Source organism: Acipenser ruthenus, chromosome 26, assembly GCF_902713425.1.
Source record: "Acipenser ruthenus chromosome 26, fAciRut3.2 maternal haplotype, whole genome shotgun sequence".
Taxonomy (NCBI): domain Eukaryota; kingdom Metazoa; phylum Chordata; class Actinopteri; order Acipenseriformes; family Acipenseridae; genus Acipenser; species Acipenser ruthenus.
This window is the reverse complement of record NC_081214.1, coordinates 18789244-18814700: the sequence shown is the minus strand read 5'-3', so window position 1 is coordinate 18814700 and position 25457 is coordinate 18789244. Positions and strand designations below refer to the sequence as shown.

General features: G+C 35.4%; 1 protein-coding gene across 3 annotated transcripts in view; it reads right to left on the bottom strand.

The window, feature by feature from the left end:
* The window catches only part of LOC117430781 (neuroligin-3-like), a 115589-nt gene extending 107940 nt beyond the window's left edge, over positions 1 to 7649 (bottom strand). For 2 of the 3 annotated variants that reach the window (XM_034051249.3, XM_059001141.1), the window contains exon 1: positions 7347 to 7649. The gene's annotated coding sequence lies outside the window, so the exon portion shown is untranslated. The remainder of the gene's footprint in view (positions 1 to 7346) is intronic. The other variant, XM_034051253.3, reaches the window with a different exon arrangement.
* Between the last annotated feature and the right edge of the window lie 17808 nt (positions 7650 to 25457).

Here is a 25457-nt window from a genome sequence, read left to right as displayed (position 1 = left end):
TATCATGTAGTGGATAATAGTTTGAAAGCTAAATCAAAAGTGTGGAATTCTTTTTGAATCATAGCGAATGAATATAATTAACGTGATGGGATTAATTGCTTGTAAAACCTGTGGGTTCAAATTGGGTTGCAGGTCTTATTAAAACGGGTCGGGTCACATGTAAGAAGATAGTGTTGCAGCAGGTCGTAAAAATCAGACTCGCGCAGGACTAGTATTTTTGTAAATTAATAAAAATGTAGAATTTCCAATTTTATGTTCTCTCACCACAGCAATCCCCACAATGGCTCAGGCCAAGCCAGTGGCCTATTTTAACCCAGGGGCTTCACAGCCGATGACGGTGAGCTACCATCCTCTTAAGGACAAAGGCCAGTCCTGCAAGTGTCCGTTGTGAGCACACCGCTCACCTGGCCAGTAGGGACCGCTGTAGTGAGATGAGGAGACCAGTTCCTGTCTCTGTGGAATTCCCAGTGAAGAGCTGCAATTTTTCATAGCCACAAACCTACTATACTGGCTCACCAGGCACACCACATGCCTTTTTCAAGTGAGCGACTCGGGTACCCTTAAAACTGTCAATTCATTTGATCTCTCTTTGCCCTCCTCCAATATTACTGATTGGCTCTAACAAAGACAAAGGGTTTCTCACAGGCTATTCAAAGTGATTTAATGAAGTCTCATATGTCTTTCAACATATCGCCAAAACTAAAAAGTACTACTTTATATATTATGTTTGGGAGTTATGGATGGCATAGTAACTTGCCTTAATTAAGTGTCTCAGTTTTTCGTGCGATAAACAACACTGAAAACAACAGAGATTGAGATGAAATAACAAAAAAAAACAAAAATAAAAGGCTTCATGATCTGTATTAGAGCTGTTTGATCAAACACTGCGGCATCATTTTGAAATCCTGATGCTGCCGCAGGCAAATAATTCACAGTTTAGAAAATACAAAAGAGCATGGGAAAGGAAAACGTGAGAAAACCAGCACAAAACACAATTCTCACCTAATCATTAAAAAAAAAAAAAACTTTGAAAATAAGAACTGTAAAAGGCAGATCATTTGACAATTATATTTGCTATGTCTTAACAAAAAGGTGATCCCTACTAAATGATCACACAGAAGGAACAACTTGCATAATGGTTAAATAATGCAAAATCCACTGTTGAAATTAATACCACAAGTATTTTGTCAAATAATTGCTGTTGTATCAAACATGCTGAAGCTACTGCTTGTTGATTGTTATTTGACATTTCTTGTTTGCTAATACTGTACAGTTGTTTTGTGCCTTGCATTGTATTTGTACAACTCACCGTAATCTGGTAGTCTCAAAGGAATAGCCTTGCCTTGTCTCAGAAAGCTCGTGTACAGGATGTATAGTTTGAACAGGCATTCTCCCATAACGCCAGGCCTGAATATTGCTTTGGTTAGTGCTCTGTTTCTAGAAAATTGCATTTTAATACAGCTTATTAAATATAACTATATATAACATGCAATCATATCATTTAACTACCAGGTCTACAATTGTTTTAAATGCATTACTATAAATTACTATTTTCACTGAATATTTAAAGATTTTGTCAAAATATCTAAGCATAAACTAGTTTTGATTTTGCTGTTTATGAAGATTGAGTCAATACCATGCTTCCCCCAGCTCAAAAATGTAGTATCTTTCTAAACAATGCATCCTAATGGTAGCTCTGGGTAAACCATGTTCGTATATCAACTTCAAGAGCAGCTCTTCACAGCTTTTTTATATTAAAATGCACTAAGGAGAACACTGCAACCCAGACCTATGTGTCAGATATGCATTTTAATATAAATACTGTATACATTTTAAATGTACTGTGACGAATGCCTTGAAAAAACACAACATTCCCATCAGGGAGATATGTGTTTCTGAGAAATGAAGTGGAATACATACATACTTAAATACAATGGAACGTGTAACCTCCAGGAAAACAATGTATTTCCCATATGACACATTATATTTCTGTACATTACATAGGCCACTTGCTGCTTTAAAAAACACAACAATATAAACAAATTACAATTCAGATAAGTTGTTCGATTGTGGATAGCTTTGCGAGAACCTACACCAAGCTTCGGAAAACAAAGCTTTCATAAAGCAAATTGGGGGTCAAATCAAAAGCTAATACATGGCTTAACCCAAACACAACAACCCTATAATTACATAAGCTGCCACCAAGTCGGATGGAACAGACCGGGAAACAGGCAGTTGGGGGGCGGAACTAGGATCTTGACAGACAAGAAACTGAGCCAATAAGCCATTCTCATGAATCAGAGCTAATCAATCAGTGATGTTCAGAGTTCTGCATGCTATCTAAATGAGCCACTGAAATAAAACTGCTATTTCTAAATCGTTATGGGATCAAGGCAAACAATTTATTCTCACCTACGGTTTACAAATGGATTCCAAGTAAACCTCTCACTCAAACCAACTGTTGCTATGACAACATCTAAATTTCAGCAAAGGAAGACTGCTGTTATGACCATTTCACTACTAAAAGTGATACTACAATTGAAAGCACTTTAAGTTCAGGTTTGCCTATGCAAATATCAATGTTAGTCATTTAGTTTGAAGCTGCTAACAGCAATGTGACTCTTCCCTCTCTTAGATACTATAGTTTATGCTTGTTATCATATCTTCTGAGCAAGAACAATACTACTTTTCTAAAACAGCTCTTCAGTCATGCTAATGCATCTAGTCAAACAAATCAAACATATTGGGATATGTCAATTGGTGCAAAAAAAATAAAAAAAACAAAACAACGTAAAAGCCAACCTCATAGAATTGTTATGAAAACGAATGGAATTGTCTTAAGCGATTATGAACATCCAACAGTGATCATGAAAAGTGGCATTTCTGTTGCAGAGACAAGCTGCTTTGACCTTACAATCCAGAAACTTGAAGAATGGCATACCCTGCCAAGACATTTTAGTATCAATTGAAGCTTCTGGTGTTTAAGGTCAAAATTGTTTGTGGCTTGACCTTACTTACTGGCAATGTGTTGTTTGTTTGTTTTTTTGCAATCTTGCCTTGCAGACAGTGTTTGCTGAAATTCTGCTCCTTTCTTATTAAACTCTATTTCCATCAAAAGAGCCGACTGAGGAATCATGAAATCAGACATCATCCCCTGAAAGCACCCAACTGAATAATGTACCTTTTTACCATGTATACGCAGAATTTACTTACATTTGTGCAGTGTTACTCAGGTGAATCATTAATAAAGATAGTGGGATAGAAATGCCTATATACCCAAGAAAGGATAACACAGGTATCTTTAAAACTACATTTACAAGGGTCTTCACACACAATCTTTTGAAAGAAAAATTCCATTGTTGATTAATGTGCAAAGCTTTAACTCTTGACTTATTTACAGAAAAACCTGCATATATATGCAGATCATTATCTGTGTATAACTTCAATAAACCTCACAGAGGCCCCTATTGAGTTGGTTGACATCAGGATATTTTCCTTTCACACACTTTTTTTTTGTGAATTGTACTTCGGGTAACAGACCTTGGAAAACATATTATTTTTTTGTGGTAACAGTGAAATACCAATATATCAAAAAATGTAATAAAAAGTTTCCAAGGTTACCATTTCCATAAATCTTTACCAAAAGTAACAAATCCATATCAAACAAGCAACTTGACCACTGATATGCTCTTTGCATGGTAGTAATAGCTCTTGTTTTCATTTCTATTACCTTGTCTCACCTACAGGGATCATTATCCATAACAGAACTGTGTCACATGACATGGCACAATTTCAGTTTTTTACCAAATAGCTGCTGCCATTAAATGTACTCCCATAAGCTACTTTAATATTCAGACAGTTTCAGCTCTTCAGTCTAATGGCACCCGCATGACATGGCAATTAATAATAACTTATGCTTTTGTTTTCACTCTCCCTGTCAAAGGTTCTGTTGCAAGGTAAAACATTTAATCCAATGACCGTCTGAAGGTGACACAACTAAGGTGACAGACAAACATCACAAAGAGGAGGCTTCATGAAGTAAAGTTGTCGCATATATAATTTTTATATTTAATACATGTTGTATTTATTTGCTGTCCCTGTCTATATGCCCCCCATGTCTTCTACCCCCTTGTTACATACAGTAACATAGGCGTCACTCTATGGGTTTACACAACCAGTTAGTGCATTTCTGTGCGTAGCATGCAAAATCAGCCATTTTAGCAGCCATTATATATAACATGGTACATCACAGTTCTGGTATCCTGGCTGAAGCATATACATGTGATTGATTCCATTACCATAAGCAGCTTTACTTGAATGAGCCCAAAGGTGCTGAACAGCAGTGTAACAGTACCTGGGTTGAATCCAAGAATACAAATCGCAGCACCACTCACCTCATCTTTGTCACCAGAGCAGTACTAGTAAGGTCGCTATGGTAACAGTCACATGACTTCCAAAACACAGTTTTTGGCCAAGCAAAGTCAACATTTCGTTTTTGACCAGCTGAATATACTAGGTGATTCAAGCTGCCTTGAATGCAGTTTAATGGTTATAAAGTCTCCCCTTTGAAAGTTACAGCCAGCATTGATTGGTCCTCCACTACCTTCCCCCTAGCAGTTTTTTTTAGCATGCCTGCCTGCTAGCAAACTGACATTTGGTGGCAATATTGGATTCCACTCATAAAACAGGATTGTTTAAAAATATTTCATGTTAAATCAACAAAACACACTGACATCCTAATCATAGACAAAACCCTCAGAAATTAAATTTCATGGTAAAAATGTCAGCTTTTCTCCTTATCTTTATCTTCATCACCATACTGTTATGTTGTATTTAAATAATCCAAGTAGCTTTATGAATGGCAGCCACTGATTCCACCTTTATGGATATGCCCCAGGCATTGTTTTTCACTGCTGCAAACAATGGCACTTAGTATTCAATAGGCCTATTCTTAAATGGCATCACTTTATAAACAGAATATAGTAGGATTCTAGACAACACAGTATTATTAGTCCATGCCTGCATTGCACATTAAACATGCTTATAATTAAAACACTAGCTAAACATTTGTATTACTGTATTACATTTTTAACTGGTTTATGACGTGTCATTATAGAAAAAAAGAACAAAGCATGAATTAATGTCAAGAATTAGATTGGTAATAGATTGTTATTACCTTGTTGAATTAAAAAGATTGGTAATAGATTGTTATTACCTTGTTGAAATAAAAATCTGTTCATATATTTCTCTATTTTATTTATTTATTTTTTTCTCTGCCAGTCCGTTAATAAATATTAATACCTGTTAAAACAAAACAACTATTACAGTCTAAACTTGTTTGGATGCAGCCGATACTCGATTGAAATGAAAAGTAGAACTGGGAATCTTTTTTCCTTCCTTTTGAATTGAGTGTGTGGAGCCGCAGGGTCCCTGGTAGAGACCAGTATACGAGACAGGAATATAAATAGAAGTAAAACACAACACATTCTAAGTACATATCCATGCAAAATCCTGCCACAAAAATAAAGAAAAACATGGCTCCACACCAGAAAAAAAAAAAAAACTGTATGGTAAAAAAATATTATGTGAAACTCTAAAATAATAATATGCACTCTACTTTGTATAACGGTTAATGTTGTTCCCTTTGACGATATATATATAAAAAAAAAACTATCAGTTTAAATGTTTCAGCTCAACTCGCACAATTACTTATTCAAAAAATCACCATGACAACTCCGAGGTTGGCAATTTTTGCTATTCAATCCTTCTGCTAATTCTTAATAATGACAGAATTTAACCGCTTTGGTGCTGGCCCCTTCGGCATGTTTGCAAAATAATTCATCATGAATTAATTAATGTTTTAAGTTTTACAACACAATTCTAATGATATCAAATGCACGGGACCAACATACAAATTCTGACGATACTTACACTGAACTTTACAATAAATTATATTTAAAACTTAAGGTGGTATGGTAACCCATTCAGATTAAATATGTAAAAGTCATAACGCACAGAATATAGGCGTTCACATTGCTGGATAACGAAGATTCGTGCAAGCGTTCCTTTAGAAATACATTCATCAACTTAGTTAGTCACAATAATGAAAACGACTAAACAGAAAAAAGCTAACATTTTTCTGACTAGTAGAACAGCCTATAGTCACATAAAAAAAGCTTTAGCTGAACACTTGAATTTGAATCCTTCAATATTTTGGGCAAAAAAAGTGCTTTAAAAGTGTCTCAATGGTCTGAACTGCATTGTGAACCTTTAGCCAACAGGTCTTTGTATACATGTTGAACATGTATTTAATATCAAGAAATGCAAATCCCAACTAATTCTGCAAGCACTTTCTGCTAACATGTTTTCCAGCCGTGAGTTTTGCATATTCATCTCATTTTCTGAAGAAACATTTTCAAGAAAGCTGCTACATTTTCAGAAACGTAGGCCATTTTCCCTTTCACGAGACTACACTAATGTGCCAAAGGAGGAAAATAACACACATGAACAAATTTGGAATCAAGTTAATTCAATGAATCGAATTGCAGCCATGTTTATTCAATAAACGACTACAGAAGCCGGTCTGAAACACAGCCGGTTTCAAAGATTTTCACAGTTATGTTATAATTAAGTAAGTATTAATTAGGCTGCCTGCAGAAAAAAAAAAACATATCCATTGATAAACCGCTGTCATGCAACCAGAAATCCTACCGTAACAGTAATGTAACTAAATAACCGCAGCATCTAATTTTTCAATCCTAAATGCTATAGGCTATTCACTATTGCCCCGTATCCACTTCTGGATCTGTATCAGCACCGCAGCGTAAAAAGTACATGTCTTGTTAATGGCTTTAAATCATTTTTTCTTTTTTTAATGATAAATATTGTGTTCTCTTCATATTTTGGGTCCCTCTATTGTCTTTAGATCTTATCTCTACATAGTCAGTAAAAGATCTTGGAGATTAAAATAATGTACTGTCGGTATATGGTGAAAATATATTTCCAGTGCATTTTTAACTGAATTCAGATTGCTTCACCTTAAAGTATTTTTCAGGTACTAGTTGCATAAAATGATTTGCATTTTCTAAATACTTACTTGCTAATACAAAACAGCTGATACATTCTATTTTCAAAACCTAAACTTTTTTTTTTCCACCAAACAAATAAAACGTTAATAACCAGGTGTTTTGTCTACTTGATATGTCATTACATTTCGTTATGCTTCTCGTCATATAACCATGGGATTTAGGAAAACCATAACGACCACTAATTTGACCCTTCAACTAGATTAAACAACAACAACAACAAAACACCTAATAAGAAAAATCTTCCCCAATTCCACTCACCTGCTTTGAAGAACTATCAGATTACACATTTGCCTGCTGAATAAAAAGCCACTTACAGTTGATAAAAAAAAAAACAACCTTGTCTTTTCAATATTTTCCGAAATTGATTCTTCCTTTCCTTTTTACCGTGTGCTTCTCAGTAACGTTTACCACCTTTTCTCCCGTTGCATCCAAATGTGGTTTTACCCTTTTTTTCGATCCAGGTTCAATGCTCCGTATTGATGCTCCACAATCTTGCCCATCCGTGAGATTTCAGTCTGTCTGTGTCCGCGCTGCGCGGTCATGGTGCAATAAAAATGTGCGCGCATGGAGATGCGCGTTCCTTAGCAACTGGGGGCACACGCTTTCAGGGTCACGCTGTTTAACTATTTAAGAACCGGTAGCTGAAAAAGTAACTAATTCAATGTGCTATTCTGTTTTGTTATTGATACTTTTTCCAAATTCTTTCACTGAAAAACAATGTACAGATATCCATTGAAACCTGCCTTTCCACTTTAAGTTTTTTCTCTACATTATGTATTATTATTATTATTTGTTATTATGTATTTTTAATCATTTTGGTAATGGAACAGAGATAGAAGATGGAATTGGCTATATGAATGTTGTGAATCAACTTAATTTATACGAGACACAACTGAACACAATTTGTAATTTTTAATATCTGTATTTAATAAAAAAAAAAAAATGTTACTTTGACATAAACTTTCACCACACATTCAGTTTGGTAACCTTTAAAAGTGTGTTTGGCCTTTTTCCCTTCACACACACACACACACACACACACACACACACACACACACACACAGTAAATATGGATTAGAGAAGAGGGCTATAATGGAAAATGATTGCCCTGAGGTAAGACTATTGTTACTGATAGAGGACATTGCACCCTGGAGTTAACAATAGTCTTCCTGAGGGGCATTTAATTTTCCACTATGAGCTGAGTCTGCAGTACATATTTAATATATGAATCAATCAAGAAAATAAGTGAAGCAAGGCTGGATAGTAGATATGACTCTATATATGTTGTTTAAATATAGCTGATACAGCATAAATAAATAAATAACAGAAATAAATAACAGAACATTTTTGTGAAGTTCATACTGAATAGTTATCAAAGTTTTTTTTGGCGTCCAGCTCTCCGTCTGGCTTGCTGACTGCTGCATAATTCAGTTTATCCCGGCCGTCATATTTGTTTACATCGTCAAGTTGAATTTCAGAAAGTCACAAAACAGTGACAGCGACGTTTAATCACAATTTTAGCGTTTGGAACATGTTTCTTTTGTAGAATGTTTTGTAATTAATTGTCTGTTAAGTCACAGAATTCACTATTCAGCAGGTTTTTTTCAGATTCAGCCATTTTCTCTTGTTGTAGGTAGTGCAGGGGAGAAGGGCGTTCCTTTGAAAAGGTGCTGGACTGACAGTGATGTGAACCAATCACATAACAGAGGGAGACTATTGCCCGGTGGTGTAAGAATGTTAGGGCAATAGTTCAATCTATTTTTGCTCCTATGATGAGGTTTTAACCAATCACAGGCCAGAATTCATATATTCAAATAATCAGTTTGTATTTAAAGAAGCATCAAGATCCTCCAGTTCTAACAATTCATGTTATAAATCTCAAATATAATGCTCAAACCTTATGCTCACTTGTCCTACAATTATTTTTGGATAAGTAACCAGTTCTATAACTATTTATAATTTGATCTAGATGTCGGCAGTCATTGCTGTTTAAAACTTTTAAAGAAAGGGTCTTTGTGAAAGCCACCTTCTATACCAATGTGAGTCTCTAGATTATTTTTGTCTCTAGAAGTAAGTGGGTTCTGTCCCTTTCTGATATGAAACAGTGGCAGTATTTAGATCAATGAATAGCCCCCACTGAAGCCTACTTAGATGCATTATCAGTATTATAAAAATGGGCTACATTATTAAGATATTGCAACGCAAAACAAGCAAATGAAACATAAAGTATGGTCTGGGGCAATTCCCATTAAACAGCATCTGTTTTCATGTCCCAAAAGTGAAACGGGCAAATTAGGAATCCAAATTGTACAGTAATTTATGAAGGGAACAGCATGGAAATACAAATAAAGGATGTATTTTTTTCTATTAAAAAAGGAATTGTCTGTCATCAAAGTCCCAATTGTGTCTATTCATTTACTCTGCAGAAAACTAGGTAGCTCATAATAATGTCGAGAGGTTTGACATAGTCCAGCCTCTTAACAGAAACAGAAATAACTAATTAGCTGCTTCTCCCCACTGTCAGTCAAGGGACCAGAAGAGAAGGAAATAAATTGTACAAGTAAATGTCAAGTGCCACAGTTTTTGAAAATGTGAATGCATATATACTGTCTCTAAAATATTTCATTTAATCATTTTGTAGCCCCTTTCCTGGTCATAGCCAATATTTACCATAATCTTGTTTAACAGTAGTTTTTAATGCACGGTATTTCATAAAAAGAAAAAAAAAACGACAACAGAAGAGACGCAATCTTTCTCCCTGCATGCCACCCTGTCACTCTGCAGCACCAGGGGGTTATTAAAACAAACTCATCTCCTGGGGTCATGGTGACTTTGTCTCTCATTTCAAACCCATTTGAATTCATGCCATCCTGACCCAAGCTGAACTTGCCCCATATTCACAATGTGCCAGAATGGTTTTTAATCTGTTCAGATGCATTGGCGGTGGCATGCAAATGTCGAATATGTCAAGACATTTAAAGAATAAAAAGCTTCAGATGCTGATTTAATGGAAAGGGTTTAGTCTTTTCCATTATTTTTAATAGTGTTTGCAATCATTCTAAATGGTTCTGAGTTTGGTTGCTCCAAAGCTGAGATGTAATAATGTTGTGCTCTACTATACTGAGTTCAGTTCAATGTTGGATGTTGAGGCTGCAGTAGACCTGCTGTAGACTGTAGAAGTTAGCGCGTGTTAGATGGGAAGGGAGATGTGTACTCCAACTTAGTACCAAAAAAACTAAAGTAACAAATTGCCAACAAAATATTCTTTATTATTTATTGCATAGTTTATTGTATAATTTGTTCATCTACTCACTATTTTGATTTTGTGTGAATTTCTACAGTACAAAGCAGGTGAAACTAAGTCAGTCTCATATGGCAGAGGAAAGACTGGACAGTCTACAGCCAGCGGTTTTTATGCACCTCAGTGAAATCACTGTGTTGCCATCTTGATACTCCCGGAGAATCAGACAGCCAGTTTGTTTTGCATTATGAATAATGATCAGTAACTACCATATCATTTGGAAAACATAGCACTACGCATATGTCACTGTTTACTCTTAAATAAATACAATATGTGCAAATGCTTGAACAGCCGTTTATTAGATTTATCGTTCAGTGTAAAGATAAATGTATCCCAGTAAACAGGGTCACTTTTCAAACTTTCTCTCGCTGATATAAGGGCTGCTATCTACATCATATATAGATTGATTGATGCTAGACACTCCCCTATCGCAATCCTAGCATAACACATGCTGGCTGTCTGACTTGGGAATAACAAGATGGAGCAGCAAAAGATTCAGTAAGCTGGATAGAATCAGCATCCAGTCAATCACCCCGCCACCAGAGCTCAGTGACACAGAGGAATTGTTCTTCTTTTTCATTTTATCAGATCCTATTCATACAATTCTAACTTATTCTTTGGTTAAATACAGGTAGTGGACAAAAAAATGGAAACACCTGGGTAAATGAGGGACACCAAGTATATTGAAAGCAAGGGCTTCCACATAGGTGTGGCTCATGCGTTAATTAAGCAAATAACATCCCAGCATGCTTAGGGTCATGTATAAAAATGCTGGACAGGGCTGGTTGCCTATAATTATGGCTAGCAAGGCTGCACGAGGTGACCTCAGTGACTTTGAAAGAGGGGTGATTGTTGGGGCGCGTTTGGCAGGAGCTTCAGTGACCAAGACAGCTCAACTTGCTGATGTTTCACGAGCAATGGTGTCTAAGGTGATGTCGGCATGGAACTCCAAGGGAAAGACATCATCAGCAAAGGGCAACAGTGGGCGGAAGCGCATACTCCAGGATTGTGATATCCGTGCATTAATTCAAAGTGCAAGGCAAAACAGACGAGCAACTGCAGATCAATTGACTGCAAATTTGAACCTGGGGTGCAAGCAGCCAGTTTCACCAAAAATGGTCCGCCGAGAACTTCACAGAGCGGGATACCATAGTGGCCCAACTCCCTATTAAGTGACTTTACATTGGTGTTTCCTTTTTTTGTCTGCTACCTGTACCTTATTTTTCTTCTTAATTTAGAGTGTTTTTGTTATATGTACCCACATTCTTTGAATGTCACCTCACCAATGTAACCCATATCTTGACCCAGAAGAAGTAAAGACAGAGGTCATTCATTCCTGAGGTCTAGCTAATCATCTTTTTTCACAGCGGAAACAAAGCAGTGTTTTAACCAAGCAACTAAACCCTGGAGGACAGCTTGACTTGTCTGTCTGGCCTTGTCTGGAGTCGGACAGTAGGGGCCACTGTGGCTGGGGGAAAACAAATTAGCCCCAGGCAAATTCCTGTCCCTGACCCCTGGCCAAGTTTCACAACTCTACAGGACCAAGATTTGAACCAGCAAGCTCCTGATGCATGACTCACCCAGCACAAAGTGCCTTTTACCAGTTGAAGCCTGTTTTAAAGAATATGCTTTGCTCTTCATCGGTTTTCATATGAACTGTTTTTAAATAAAGTATGAGTAAAAGAGTGTAAATTCCACAAGGATAATAAAATGAATGGCATTAATTGAATATGCTTCACCTGATATAGTTTTTTGTTAGTAATTTTAAAAATTAAGTACAATAAAATGTATACATTTTGATGTTTTGGTTTGAAGTGTATCATTGCAATGTATACATTGTTATAATACCACCACTGTGTGTTTTATAGTTACCGGTATGGATGAATTAACATTTTGTTAACCAATTAATGGAATCTACAGTCTAATTGAATAAACTAAACTATAACTAAAAGAAAAACATGTTTAAAAACATAGAAATGGATTGACTGAAACAGCTCTATTATCCTTCTATTTTAGAGCATAATTCTGTTCTAAAAGTTTCTATTTCTGTGAATGTTTTGAGGATGGACTGCCATCACAATTCCATATAATGCAGGACTTATGAGATATGTATAATAATATATTTAAATATTGCTCATGAGTTCAATTACCTGATAAAACTAAGAACCTCTCTTCCACATCTATCTGTTTTGGGTTTTACATTCTGGGGTCTAAAAAAAAAAAATTATATTTGGTAGCAACTGAATGCCATTTCACAAATTGGTAGTACTTTGAATTCATGAATGGCAATTAAGAACTTCTTTATTTTATTTAATTTTCATTCTCATGTACGCGCCATGTAATCCTGTTTAATCATGTGGACAATAAATGTTCATTATTACAACAGCATCAGAAATAGACCTATAAAAACAACACCAATGAACACAATTTTGTATAAGGGTTGTAAACCTATTCTATTTTCTGTCTTAATATCAAATAAGACAACACATACAGAACCTACCATTTATCAAAAGGGAAAGAATGCATAATTCAAACCTTTGAAATTCATCAAACTGTCACAGTAAATATCTTTCCATGCTGTTCACTGTCCACCCATTTATGATTTTTGTAAATAATCTAATTAATGTTGGGAATAGATTTAGTAATGGCTTGATGTGATTATATTATGTGCAGCTGGTCGAATGATTAGCCTAAGGAAAGCATCCGTAGAAATTATTTACCAGAAAAAGACAATAATGTGGAAGCCAGCTGCATTTCCTTTAAAAATTTGGTGAACTAAATAAAGTATTAACAGATTGTAAAATAATAATAATAATAATTAAAAAAAAACAACAATTTTTGCTGATGGCAGTTTGTTTTAGCTCAAGCTGTCTTGTTGCTTTAAGATGGCACACACACATCTATCAGAATAAAAGGAAAGTGACAGATTGGGATGCTAACATTTTGTTGTGATCTTATAAAGCATTTAAGGTCTTGTCCCCCAACAAATTCTTTTGACAAGTTTTGTTTGTTCATTTTTGGATAAAAAATTGAAACTCCAGCCATAATGCTGGTAATAGGGTGCAGGTCCACCTTAGCCAACAAGCTCAGCACTAATTACAAAACACTGTATAGACAGATCCTTCAGGATCATTTTGAAAACCGACATTACATAGAAGCATTCCTAACATTTTTGTCGAGTGTGTTACCATAGCATTTCTTTTTACTGTAAACTGAATAGATCATTAATAAACTGGTTAATGGGTACAAGTTATAGACTTGCACTTGAAATGCTGAATTTAGAATATAACAGTACATTTGGTTTATAACAAATGTTATGAAAGCATGTTCTGAATACTGATATGCCTGCAATGTCGGTTTTCAAAGGATTCTGTATGTTTTATACCATGTTGTGTAGCTTATAAAGGTGTCACCTTCATAATCTTGATCTAAACCAAGATTATGAAAATCGAACATCTGTCAATGCATTTGAGTTTATCAAGTGTATTTCTGTCTGTAAAAATATGTAACATGCCGTGAAGGATCATATTAATGATTTAAACAAGAGCAGTACTTGGATCTGCCATGTTTAGATTAAATTAGTTCAAAAGCTTAGTTCATTATTACAAATATACTACAACTTTTAAAAGTGTTTCTATTATTTATTTATTTACCTTTGTCTGAAATAATAATTGTAGACCACCAAAAATTAATTTTTTGAGAGCAGGACTCGAGATTTAGTTTGAAGCATTTCATCAGTAAGCAGTGGATTTAGAACAGGTGTCATTAATTAGCATCATCTTTTGAGCCATGCTTTATTTGCCCTTCCATTATTAAGTAGAAACAGAACAGCTGAACTTCATAGAAAACAAGGGGACAACGACATCATCAGGTGATCTACATTAAACTTCCAGTGCATAGGACAACAATAAGACAACAATAAGACCGGAGGAGCGTCAAGGTGGTCAAGCAGTAAACTGGGTTTGTGGTGGGAGAGCGTAGAATAGATGTTGTCAATTTTGTTCCGATAGAAAGAGGAGAAATCATGAATCATAAACTATCACAAACTACAAACTAGAACAAATTTAATAGACCCTATAGGGGCCTAATTTCCAAAGTGTTTACTCCAGTCTTTACTAAACTCCTATTCTTTTTTAATTGTAATGCCAAAATGTTCATAAAAATTATTTGTAGAAGATATAGTCGGCCATTGAACAAAAAACATGGTCACAAATCTGTTATTTGGTTTAAGATCCGTATTAGCATAAGAAAGGGCAGAATCTCGTCCACAATGACTTCCCGCTGCAGCAGAGGTGCAGGAGAGGACAGTGGTGGGAATGCCTCAGGTAGAATAACCTCAGGTAGATTCTGATTGGCCTGTCTGAAATGACATTTCCATTTTAATTTCCACAACTCAGACAACCGCTACCCAAGTTTTCTTATCTCTTAACAACCAGAATATGTTTTGTAATTCAGTAAAGAAGGAAAAGATCAAAGATACATGTTCCTGTGCTTCAATCCAATGCTGCAGATTTTAATCTTTGCATCTGAATCCAAGGATTATCCATGATTTACATCCCTACCTTCTGCCTCCTGCTTGTTTCCTCTCGAACAAAATGCACCTCCACACAGGGCACTAGCTCGATTACCAACCGGATTAAAATGTCATGATATTATACCTGGCATTGTACGCTTTCCATTGCTCATCCTAATCCTGAACATCCTAAATGAATTATCCAACAAGATTATTATCTTGCAAAAGGAAATTCAATCCTGTACAGCATATGAAGCTTCCTTCCTTTTGCATTGGCTTCAAAATAGGGCCAAGTTTCCAATGTGTAGATTTCAATCGAACTTCTTTATAGTGGCATTGGTGTTTGAGGTTATTTTTTTTTGTATTGTATCAAAAGGAAACTTTCTCTTTTAATTCAATGCTTTAAAATACATATTAACTTTATGAACATTTTACTTGGTCCTACATTGTACTGTGTTGATAATCTTTTGGTTCTTTAATTGTTTTTATGTTAATTTAGGTTTATGAAAATATTCCAAAACATTGCTACTGCTTAAACTTTGCAGTAAGTCTTCATTGCACATAGACCACTGTAATGAGTTTGAACTACAACACAGGAAGAGATTGGGCACCAGGAAGTACAGTAACTTTAAAACTTTCAAGAGACAAGAGAATGCTGGAAAGAAAGGTTCCATTCTTATTCTAAAAGTGACAACTTGTATCTGGACTTAACTTTGCAGTGTAATATCGTATACAGTCACCCACTTAACATAATTCTAGCAAACAAAATAATTAAAAAAATCTTATCTGATTTGCACTTCCATTAGCCAAATATATCTGAAATGTGCAGTTTTGATAGAAACATTGCATCTGGTACTAATCTCTCAGTTTCTATGCCTTATTCTCAGGTATCTTGTACTCCCTTGGTCATTTCCCCTTGGCTGTGTTCTGTGTTAAAGCAGGTTTGTCAATAGGGGAAACAGCTGGTTGGTTTATGAAAGTAAAGAATGACCAATGAAATGGCCAAGCAAGTGAAACACTAGCTGAAGTATGGTGTGCAAACAGAGACTTCTTCAACCAAATCTAGTACCATACATGACGTCCTGAAATAAAAATACACTTTTACTATAACATGATTTCTTTCAAAACAGGACATTATATAACACATGTACGTGCACAACCTGTTGGCGTTATTTAATTATATTGTGAGCTAAAGCATTTTAAGGGGACAATTACACAATTTAAAGTACACTTAACCAGAGACCCTTTGTCAGATTAGCTACAGACAAAAAATTTCACCAACAGTGAAGTTAGCATAGGTGACTCATCTGCTTTTCCATATTAGTTCTTTACACTTCTAAAATGGATGATCCAGTCCTCCCCCACACACATTACTGCTCATGCTCTTCTGTGCTAGCAAGGAGATATATTGAAGCCAGTAATCACAGTATGCAGCAACATATTATTACTAGCAGTCTTATTAGTAGAAACTTTTTTTCTGTTTTTCCATAACCAACAGGGCAACAACCTGATGTTGGAATTCACTTCAGTCGAGGTGAAGAGGATGAAACATATGACCACTGATGAACTACAACTCCTCCAGATTTGCTAAAAAAAACCCTACCTATCAGCCTAGCCCCAAGGTATATCATCTGCTATTTGACACAAGCTTCTTCCAAAAAAAAAGTGAATCTTAAAGGGATATTTATACGTTAATATTTTCATCTTTTTACATTTCTTACATGTTCAATATCCTATTATATACGTTCTCCGTCATTATTTAATAATGCTTATTAATTTGCATAAAGCAAACACACACACACAATCACATTATATAAAGATTAATTTTCCAACGTGTACATTGTTGTGAAATAAATTGCATTGTCTTGCTCTCTGACTAATCATTTTTATTGCCAGTGATTCTGGGAGATTAAACAGCTCCTATACAGCCACCATGGGTGTCCGATTGTGAGGTCTGTGCACAGTGATGTCGGTGGTAAAATGCACAAAGCTCCCTTGAAACTCATGCATCTTTTGTCATTCACGTTGAAGGTCATTAAAACTATTTTCAAAAGATTAAAGCTTTTACTGAAGAAGTACATTCTCTTCAGTCTGCACCCAATAAATACAGGTGAGGTCAACTGAACAATGGTGCTGGGGCTCAAGATGATGACCTTCATACGGTTAGGAGAAGCTAACTAGGAAAAAGGAGGCATTTCTATTTAATGATCCACTCTTCTGGTCTGAAGAACTTATACTTATGTTTAAACCACTACTGAGGCATTAGATGTACTAGATTTGTTTTAGAAATATTATGCTATGCTAACTTGTACGGGTATTTGTGTGGGAAGAGCTTATCACCAGGTATTTACAAAAGTGAAGGATGCACAGCTGGTGTTCTCGTTTTTCAACCAACCCCTAACATTGCAACAATGCTACAAGACATGCTGTAGATAATTAAATTAGACGAAACAGTTGCTTTGGTCACATTTCAAACAAACATCCACATATGTTTTAGGAACAAAAGGAAAATATTGCTGCTGACTTAAATGGAGCCTTCTGGGTTTCTATCACCCTGCTAAATAAGTTTGGAGCAACGTGAGTGCTTAATGGCCCAACATGCCTGAACCTGCAGAATAGCAGTCAGCATATTTAGCTAGCTATAACGAGGAAAGGCGAGGAATTTCAGAGATTTTATTTGTGATTCCAAATAGTTGTGCCTTTTTAATTTATCTTAGGAAAGCTCCAGTGAGACGCCCCCCTTAACAATAACAACTTGAATCATGTATTATGGTATCTGTAGCTACCGGTATTAGAATCTGCACTGTGCCTTGTTAAAGATAGCGATATGATCTATTTACACAGAACAGGCTTCCTTGAAAATGAATAAGAACCAAGTTTGTAACTAACTCAATGCTATAACAGGGTGACAGTATATCCATATTGGATCATTGCTTCTATTCCTATCAGAAGAATGTTAAAAATAGAGCATTGGCCAAAAGGCACCCCGCAGTCCTTGCATGACTTTTTTATGCCTACATGTGGGTCAAAGGCCTTCAATGAGCATGAGTTTATGAAGCACAGTGCATGATTGACAGTTCAGTGAAGGCATAAATTCACAACCTACCTCTGTAAAGTGCCTTGTGATGGTGGTCCAATATGAAAGCTGCTATATAAAACTATAGATATTATATTATTGTTATACTGTTTCTTTAAACTGCTCAGTCCTTCCACAACCAAAAGTGAGCTAAAATGATCCGTTTGACTACTGTTATGGCCTGAATATCGGATTGTTAAGCATGTTATAGGATAGATGTAGCCCCAGTGACTATATTAAAGTTACCAGAGTGGCAAGATAAAGTGTCTGATGGGATTTACTTTCCTACTCACAAGAATAATATATGGACTGAATTGCCCAAATAAGTGTAGCCAGTCCTTGAATTCTCTCTTATCAAAAGTTCCCCATGGTAAATGTAAATTGCATTTTTTCAAGCCAAGGCTTCACACTGCTTATATTTTAAAAGGCTTCTACCACATATCCCCTCCCTAACTCACACACAACACGGCTGGTCTTATGAGAAACTTGAATTGTAATAGCCATTGCAGCTTTATACCGATACACACATAATTGCATATTTCATCTTCCAATACCATATGAAATTCTCTATTCCACTATTTATTTTTCAACTCTTTATGAAGGTAGGTAGGGATACACAACTCCACATCATGCTTTAGAGGTTACCAATGAACTAATTCATGGAATACAACCTGAAAATAGATGCTATTTGTTCAATTAATACAGTAATTAAGGGTATGATTGTAACATATATTGGGGCTAGAAAGGCACTCGCTGTGCACCACTGAGATACACAAGCGTCTTCTTCCCAAATTGCAATATGGATTTTATCCTGTGCATATTTTTAAATGTAACATCGCTAAGCATGTTTAAATAATGCTGTCTATCTAGCCATCAAAAAAAGCAAAGTAACAGAAATACACTTTAATGTAGAAATACAATACAATACAGATTTTCTTTTCTTGAAATTGAATGCCATCTAGCCATGGCAAAGGAGTTAAAAATATACACAAAGCACAAAGAGAGTTGGGCAATAACACGACTACAGACTAATTAATACAATAATTATCGTTTTTTTTCCCTTGGTTTCTCATTGACAGTCAATTGAGTTAAGGTGACGATTGAGGCAAGATTAAGGGGAATTCAAAATGACTTTATAATAACTAATAACAATATCATTATTGCCTGCAGCAATTTAAAGCATTATTAAAAGTTACCACCTGCTGAGTTTATCGATTTCTGGTGAAGAAAAGTGAAAGAAAATATTCTGGAGCACTGCACAGGTCAGATGAGGACCAAGGTGCTTTTTTAAAAACCACATCTAAACAAATATTTAAATGCCTATTGGAATTCAATAGGATTTTATCATTTCAAACGTTTTACTGGTCTGTGTGTGGACAAAGGAATGTTTCATCCGGTGATTTATTTAAACTCAACAACTATATCAAATGAAATATTACAGAAGGATTCAGTGCAGTCAGTAAATTAGCTTCCAGCTTCAGCAGGCATCTAGCAGACAGCAGATTGCTGTAATGCCAGTGTATCAGCTGTCATTCAAAATCAATCTGCATACGATTTGTCCAGTTTTGTAAGACTGTCAGTGCCCACTGCCAGCTCACTAAACTATCTATGTAGAATACATCAAATAAATCAAATCTAAATAAAAGTTTCTTGTTTTGCAATATAAATGTTGTTCTTTCTTTAAAACTTTACAGTAAATGTCTAATTACTGTGTATTTACATAGTAGTTACATAGTAACCCATATTTTGATTCAAAGCAGCTGCACTGTAGGTGTGTTGCATTTTTTCATTTTACTGTATTCTACTGAGGTAGAGAGCTGAGTCAATCCTTCCTCTTCCAGAAGAACACTTCTGCTCTACCGACTGTCAGCCTCTAAAAGCAAAAGAGAAGAGGCGTTCAAAATAGTGTGACATCAGTGGTCATGGTGTTGGTTACAAACAGCTATTTGGCACTGCTCTATCTCTCTAAGCATTTCTCCGTCTTACATCCATCAGCTTCTGGGCTCTATTTAAAGCAAGAGTAAATCTGGTTTAATTAATATTTTTAATCACCTCAAACAAATTGAATTCAAGCAGAACGTCAAACAACATTTTCTAAAATCTACGATTTTGGAAAAAATGGCAAATTGCGAATATGTATGAATGAATTATTACCAGTAATAAAAACACTACATTATCTGATAATTAAAAGTTTAAAGTGTTTTTTCATGTTCTAAAATAAAACACTAAAATTGAGTTGCCCAGCCACAATATAAATAACCACGCAATAGGGTTAAAAATCTGTTAACACAGGGTTTTATTTATTGTTACAATCTGATTTATATTGAACTTATATGTTTATGTTGATTCTGATAACAAAAAAAAAATCGATATATTTCATGCACCAAACAGGATCCTATCATCACTGGTTATAACCCAACTAAACTAAACTAAACTAAACTAGCCCACAACTTTTTTTTATTAAGACTTTAAGTAAGATTTTTAATGATGTGTTTATATGTCTTTATATAAGAACATAAGAACATAAGAAAGTTTACAAACGAGTGGAGGCCATTCAGCCCATCTTGCTCGTTTGGTTGTTAGTAGCTTATTGATCCCAGAATCTCATCAAGCAGCTTCTTGAAGGATCCCAGGGTGTCAGATATGTATGCGGTACAGCTGATAATGCTCAGGAAAAGTAAAAAGTGCTTCAAATCATTATTCTTGTCATTTTAATTTATCCTAGACTGTGTGTAAACCCATTTCCAATCCCAGTTTGTGGAATTTGGCAATATTAATGCAGTGGTTAAAGAAAAGGGCTTGTAACCAGGAGGTCCCCGGTTCAAATTCCACCTCAGCCACTGACTCATTGTGTGACCCTGAGCAAGTCACTTAACCTCCTTGTGCTCTGTCTTTCGGGTAAAACGTAGTTGTAAGTGACTCTGCAGCTGATGCATAGTTCACACACTCTAGTCTCTGTAAGTCACCTTGGATAAAGGCGTCTACTAAATAAACAAATAATAATAAATAATAATTATTTTTAGAATTGGTTCTTCAAGTTTCCACTTTTCAACAATATGCAATATTGCTTTATGGAAAGGGAAACCAAACCTTGGTTTCAGCAGCCACTCCCTGTTATAGGGATTAGCTCCAGTTTTATCATACCAACATATTCCATAACATGTTATGGGTTAATAAGTTTCAACTGCTTGTACTTATCGCAAGTGAAAAGTAACACCAAACTTGATACCAAGTTGAACGCATTTACAGCCTGTCTTTCAGGTTGATTTCCACTTTACTCCTTGTAAGTCCTAGGGAGGGAGAAATAGAGAGATAAAGCTATCTCCCACTTATAAGGTTTCCATCTGTTCATTATTAAACCCCAGACAGAAAAGTAATTATATTGAGTTAATTGTAGTCACATCATATTGAGTTAATTGTAGTCACATCAAAGTGAACAATTGCCAATGGGTAAGTGATAAAATTTAAACCTAAAAGTCATCCTCTTCAAGAGAGAGTCTGATAAATACTACATATATATATATTAAAAAAAAACTCTTCTGATTCCGAAATTCCTTTAATTTTTAATTCAAACTGGATTTCAAAGTAATGCCAAAGTGATTATTTCATCATCCAAGAGTCAGTGATGTGAATTATCCTGATTTAATTTTAAATACATACTGTATATTTATAAATGAAACTGATATTCAAGAAGGACCCTCTCTTTTCTTATCAAATGATCTGCAATTACAATGCACTGAAAGTGAATTGGTGAAAAATTATTCAGTACTGCGATCTAATATTAGCACAATGGCAAATGCTAATATTTCTATTTAGGTTTCTGTCTTAGAACTCTGTTTAGTTTTCACCAACACAGGTGGAAATCCCTGATGGGCTGATCTCATTCAAACGTGTCTCTGGGGTATATTTTAATAATCTAAACAGTGCTACATCTTAATACAGCTTTGTTTCACTGTAACTTTATTGTAGTAATGTTAATAAGTGGGTCAATAAAACAGCTGGGAGGAGTGGGGTGTGGGACACACACACCAGATGGTATAAACAGAGTTAAAGATCATGAAAAAGACACCGCTGTGTTACTTGCTCACATCCATTGCTGGGTTGCTCATACTTCCCAGATATTTACACAGTTTATGTATTCTTCCAATCTAAAATCACAGGGTAATGGTTTTTGCAATTACTAAGCAATCACCATACAGGGATCGTGTGCCTTTTCAAACAATGCAGCAAATTCAATTCCAAAACATATTTGATGAAACTTCACATAGGTACTTATTGTGAGATACTGTTCCATATTCTGAGGATGTGGGTTACTGCATAGGACATTTATTTGTTATTTTACCTTTACCAGTCATGACTGTCACCATTGAAGATTTTCTTTGTTGCAAAAAGAAAACATGCCCCACCCAGTCGTCCTGCATTTATTCAACTGCAAATACTTGTTGGAGGGTAGTGTATAAATATCTTAGATTGGTGTCAACTGAAAACAGGAGATTACTCTGCCGGTATAAAATGCTTACAAATGTACTTTAAATGGGGAACCTGCTTAGCTAATTGACTTAGTTAAATCATAAATCACTGCAACTCATTAAGGTTGTATAATGAAGTCAATTTCATTATCCCCGGAGGAAAGAGGTAAATATGGACACAGGCCTTTGCTGCAGGTTCCGCAATTATTGACTAAAATCCCTGCCCATCCAAAATCATCTGAATAATGTATAATTTGATGAACTTGATAATTGCAATCGACAAGTCCTGATGCTGACATCAGTCTACCTATTGAAACATTGCAGCTAATTATTAAAATACTGAGTTTTCAGCTTATCAAGTACTTTTCATCTTTAGTTAGTATTCCTAGTGACTGGTCGATCTTGCTGGGTCTTGATTCTTCTTGGATTATAGAGCTGTTTGCTGTTTTTGAATTCTTTCTCTGTCAATGGAAAGTGACGTAATAAACAACCCATTGAATAACTGTTAAAGTGAGGCTGTCAGTATAAAAAGAAGGGGAGACTGATTTAAGTATTCAGTTTCCTATGGTTTCAACCCTTTCTGGAGAATTCTGGGGAAAATATTGTCAGTTTTGAATGTGAATAATGAAATAGTCATTTAAAACAAAGAATTGTCTTAGACTTATTTTTAATAACTTCAGTGTGCAAAAAACAACACTCCCACAGCATATCTATAACTACAAAGCAGAAGAAATTGATCAGTAATATATAAAAATATATATATTGGACACTGGCCAGCAGCCAACAAAAAGAACAAAATGTACCTGCTCACAAATGAATCAGAACGGTCAGCTCTTTCCCAAGGGAATGACACAGAGGACCTTATTATATGAGATATGTATGTATGTATTTTTTTTTTTAAGTGTAATGTTTTAATTCAGTAGCTCAGTTTGGGGGACTGTCTTCTTACTCAATGTACCAATCCCTGGAAAGCAACTAATAGAAGCAAAAAAATCTTCCCTCCCACAAGCATATCTTTCAATCCCTTAGTCACTAATGTCCTTTCCTAAGAAAGGTTTTGTAAAAGGATTATGGAGCTTATTAAGATTTTTTTTTTTTTTTTTTATCAAACCGCCACACAAATAATGCACTACATTTGTAAGCAATTCTTTATCATTTTAATGTCATAATCCTAGTCAGTTTTAAGGTGCCTGTTTTGCTGTTAGGCAATCGATAGCCATGTAAATACCTAACAACCTTTAAAAAAAGAGGCAAACCAAAACTTCATTTTAAATTGAATAGAATGAAATACAAAACGGTCTCAGAGCAACCTTTTGTGTCAAAATACAGAAAGCAGAAACCATTGTGCTGCAACCATAATAGGAATAAGAAACAGAAGCACAAACAGCATGGCTAACAAATCTGCACATAACTTGGTTTCATCTCACAGCATTAACTGACCAAGTGGCCATTAACTAGGAGGAATGGACCGATTTCTCTGGCATTATTACTTAATTGTTACACAACTATTCATAACAATATTGATGCCATTTTGATAAATGGGTTACTTGTAGACTCTCAATATTTCAAGACTTCTGAAACCTACATAGCTGTGGTATGTTTAAAAAATGTAGCTAATTATGCCCGCTGATATAGCAGCAGGTATAACAGATGGTATAATGGAATAAGCTTTAGTGACTCACATCATTTGAAATGACTGTAAAGAATCCAACCGACAAGGGAAAAAGAGTCTTTTTAAGATGAATTTTATTTGTACTGAAATTAGGTAATTAAACAAATTAAAAAGCCAGTTATTACATTATATATCACATTTAAATTCTTAGAGGAAGATTAGCGATTTGAAAGAATTTCAATAGACTGAACAGAAAGCAGTAGCCATTTTACCCCGTGGTGCTCCGTCCATCCGCTCCTATTTCAGAGTGAAGAACCAGCTCTCGTACTCGACTGACTCGACGAGTATTGAAGAATACAAATCTATAGAGAGAAAACTGGCAAATAGTGGGGGAAAGTTTGCTTAACACTAAAAAACAAGATACAGGTACAAACAATTGTCTGTTGTGTGTTTATGGAAGAAAATAAAGAAAGGATGTACTGGCTATGTTATTTAAAATTAGAAACCATACATTATTTAGTTTTAAGTCTGTATTACTGTTTTAGAAAAATGGCCAGAGAAATTTGGAAGGAGAATTCTGTGTATTATATAGAATAAGTCAGAATTGGAGCCTTCTGTATAGATTGTACTGTATAGATTGTGGTAATGTTTTTGAGATGTAAGATGGAAATGTAATTCACACCTAGTGCTGCATCCCCTTAATGCATTTTAAAACATCTCCAGGAATGGCACCCAATTGAATTACAAAAGTGATGATGATATGTAGATAATCAAATAGAGGTATTTATTTATTTATTTATTTAGTATATTCAGCCACCAATAAATAATAAAGGATCACATAAAGAATGTTTGCTCTAATGGATCTTAGATACTCAGAAAGGCTTTTAGTTTTTATTTTAAAATATTTACCAAGTGAAATGATGCAGCGGTATGTGACAAAGTGATGTTAGAAAGCAAACAGATGAAGTGGTCCGAGAGCATGCGAAAACATTCAGAGGCTCAGTGGGGAAGGGGAGGTATTCCACACAGTGGTCAGAGACCTCACCTCAACTAGATCCTCTTGTCTTGAAAATCACAAAACCAGTGGGTTCAAAATGCCTTTGCTCAGGTCTGGTTATATACAGTTATTTAGAAAAACTAAGCTTATTAAATAAAGTCCTTTGGTCACCCAAAGCAGGGTCCTATAAGCTGAATTCCTGAAGTGATTTTAAGAATGAACAGACCTGTAATTTCAGCCCCTCTGCACTGTGAGTCAGTAAATGGTAAATTTCTACACAATCACAAGTCCACAGGGGGGCTGAAATTACAGCTACTCACCTCTAGTAGTCATTTTATAAAACCACCTCACTTTAGAAATTCAGATTTTAGAAGCAGACCAGGTGGTTGAAAATGGGAATG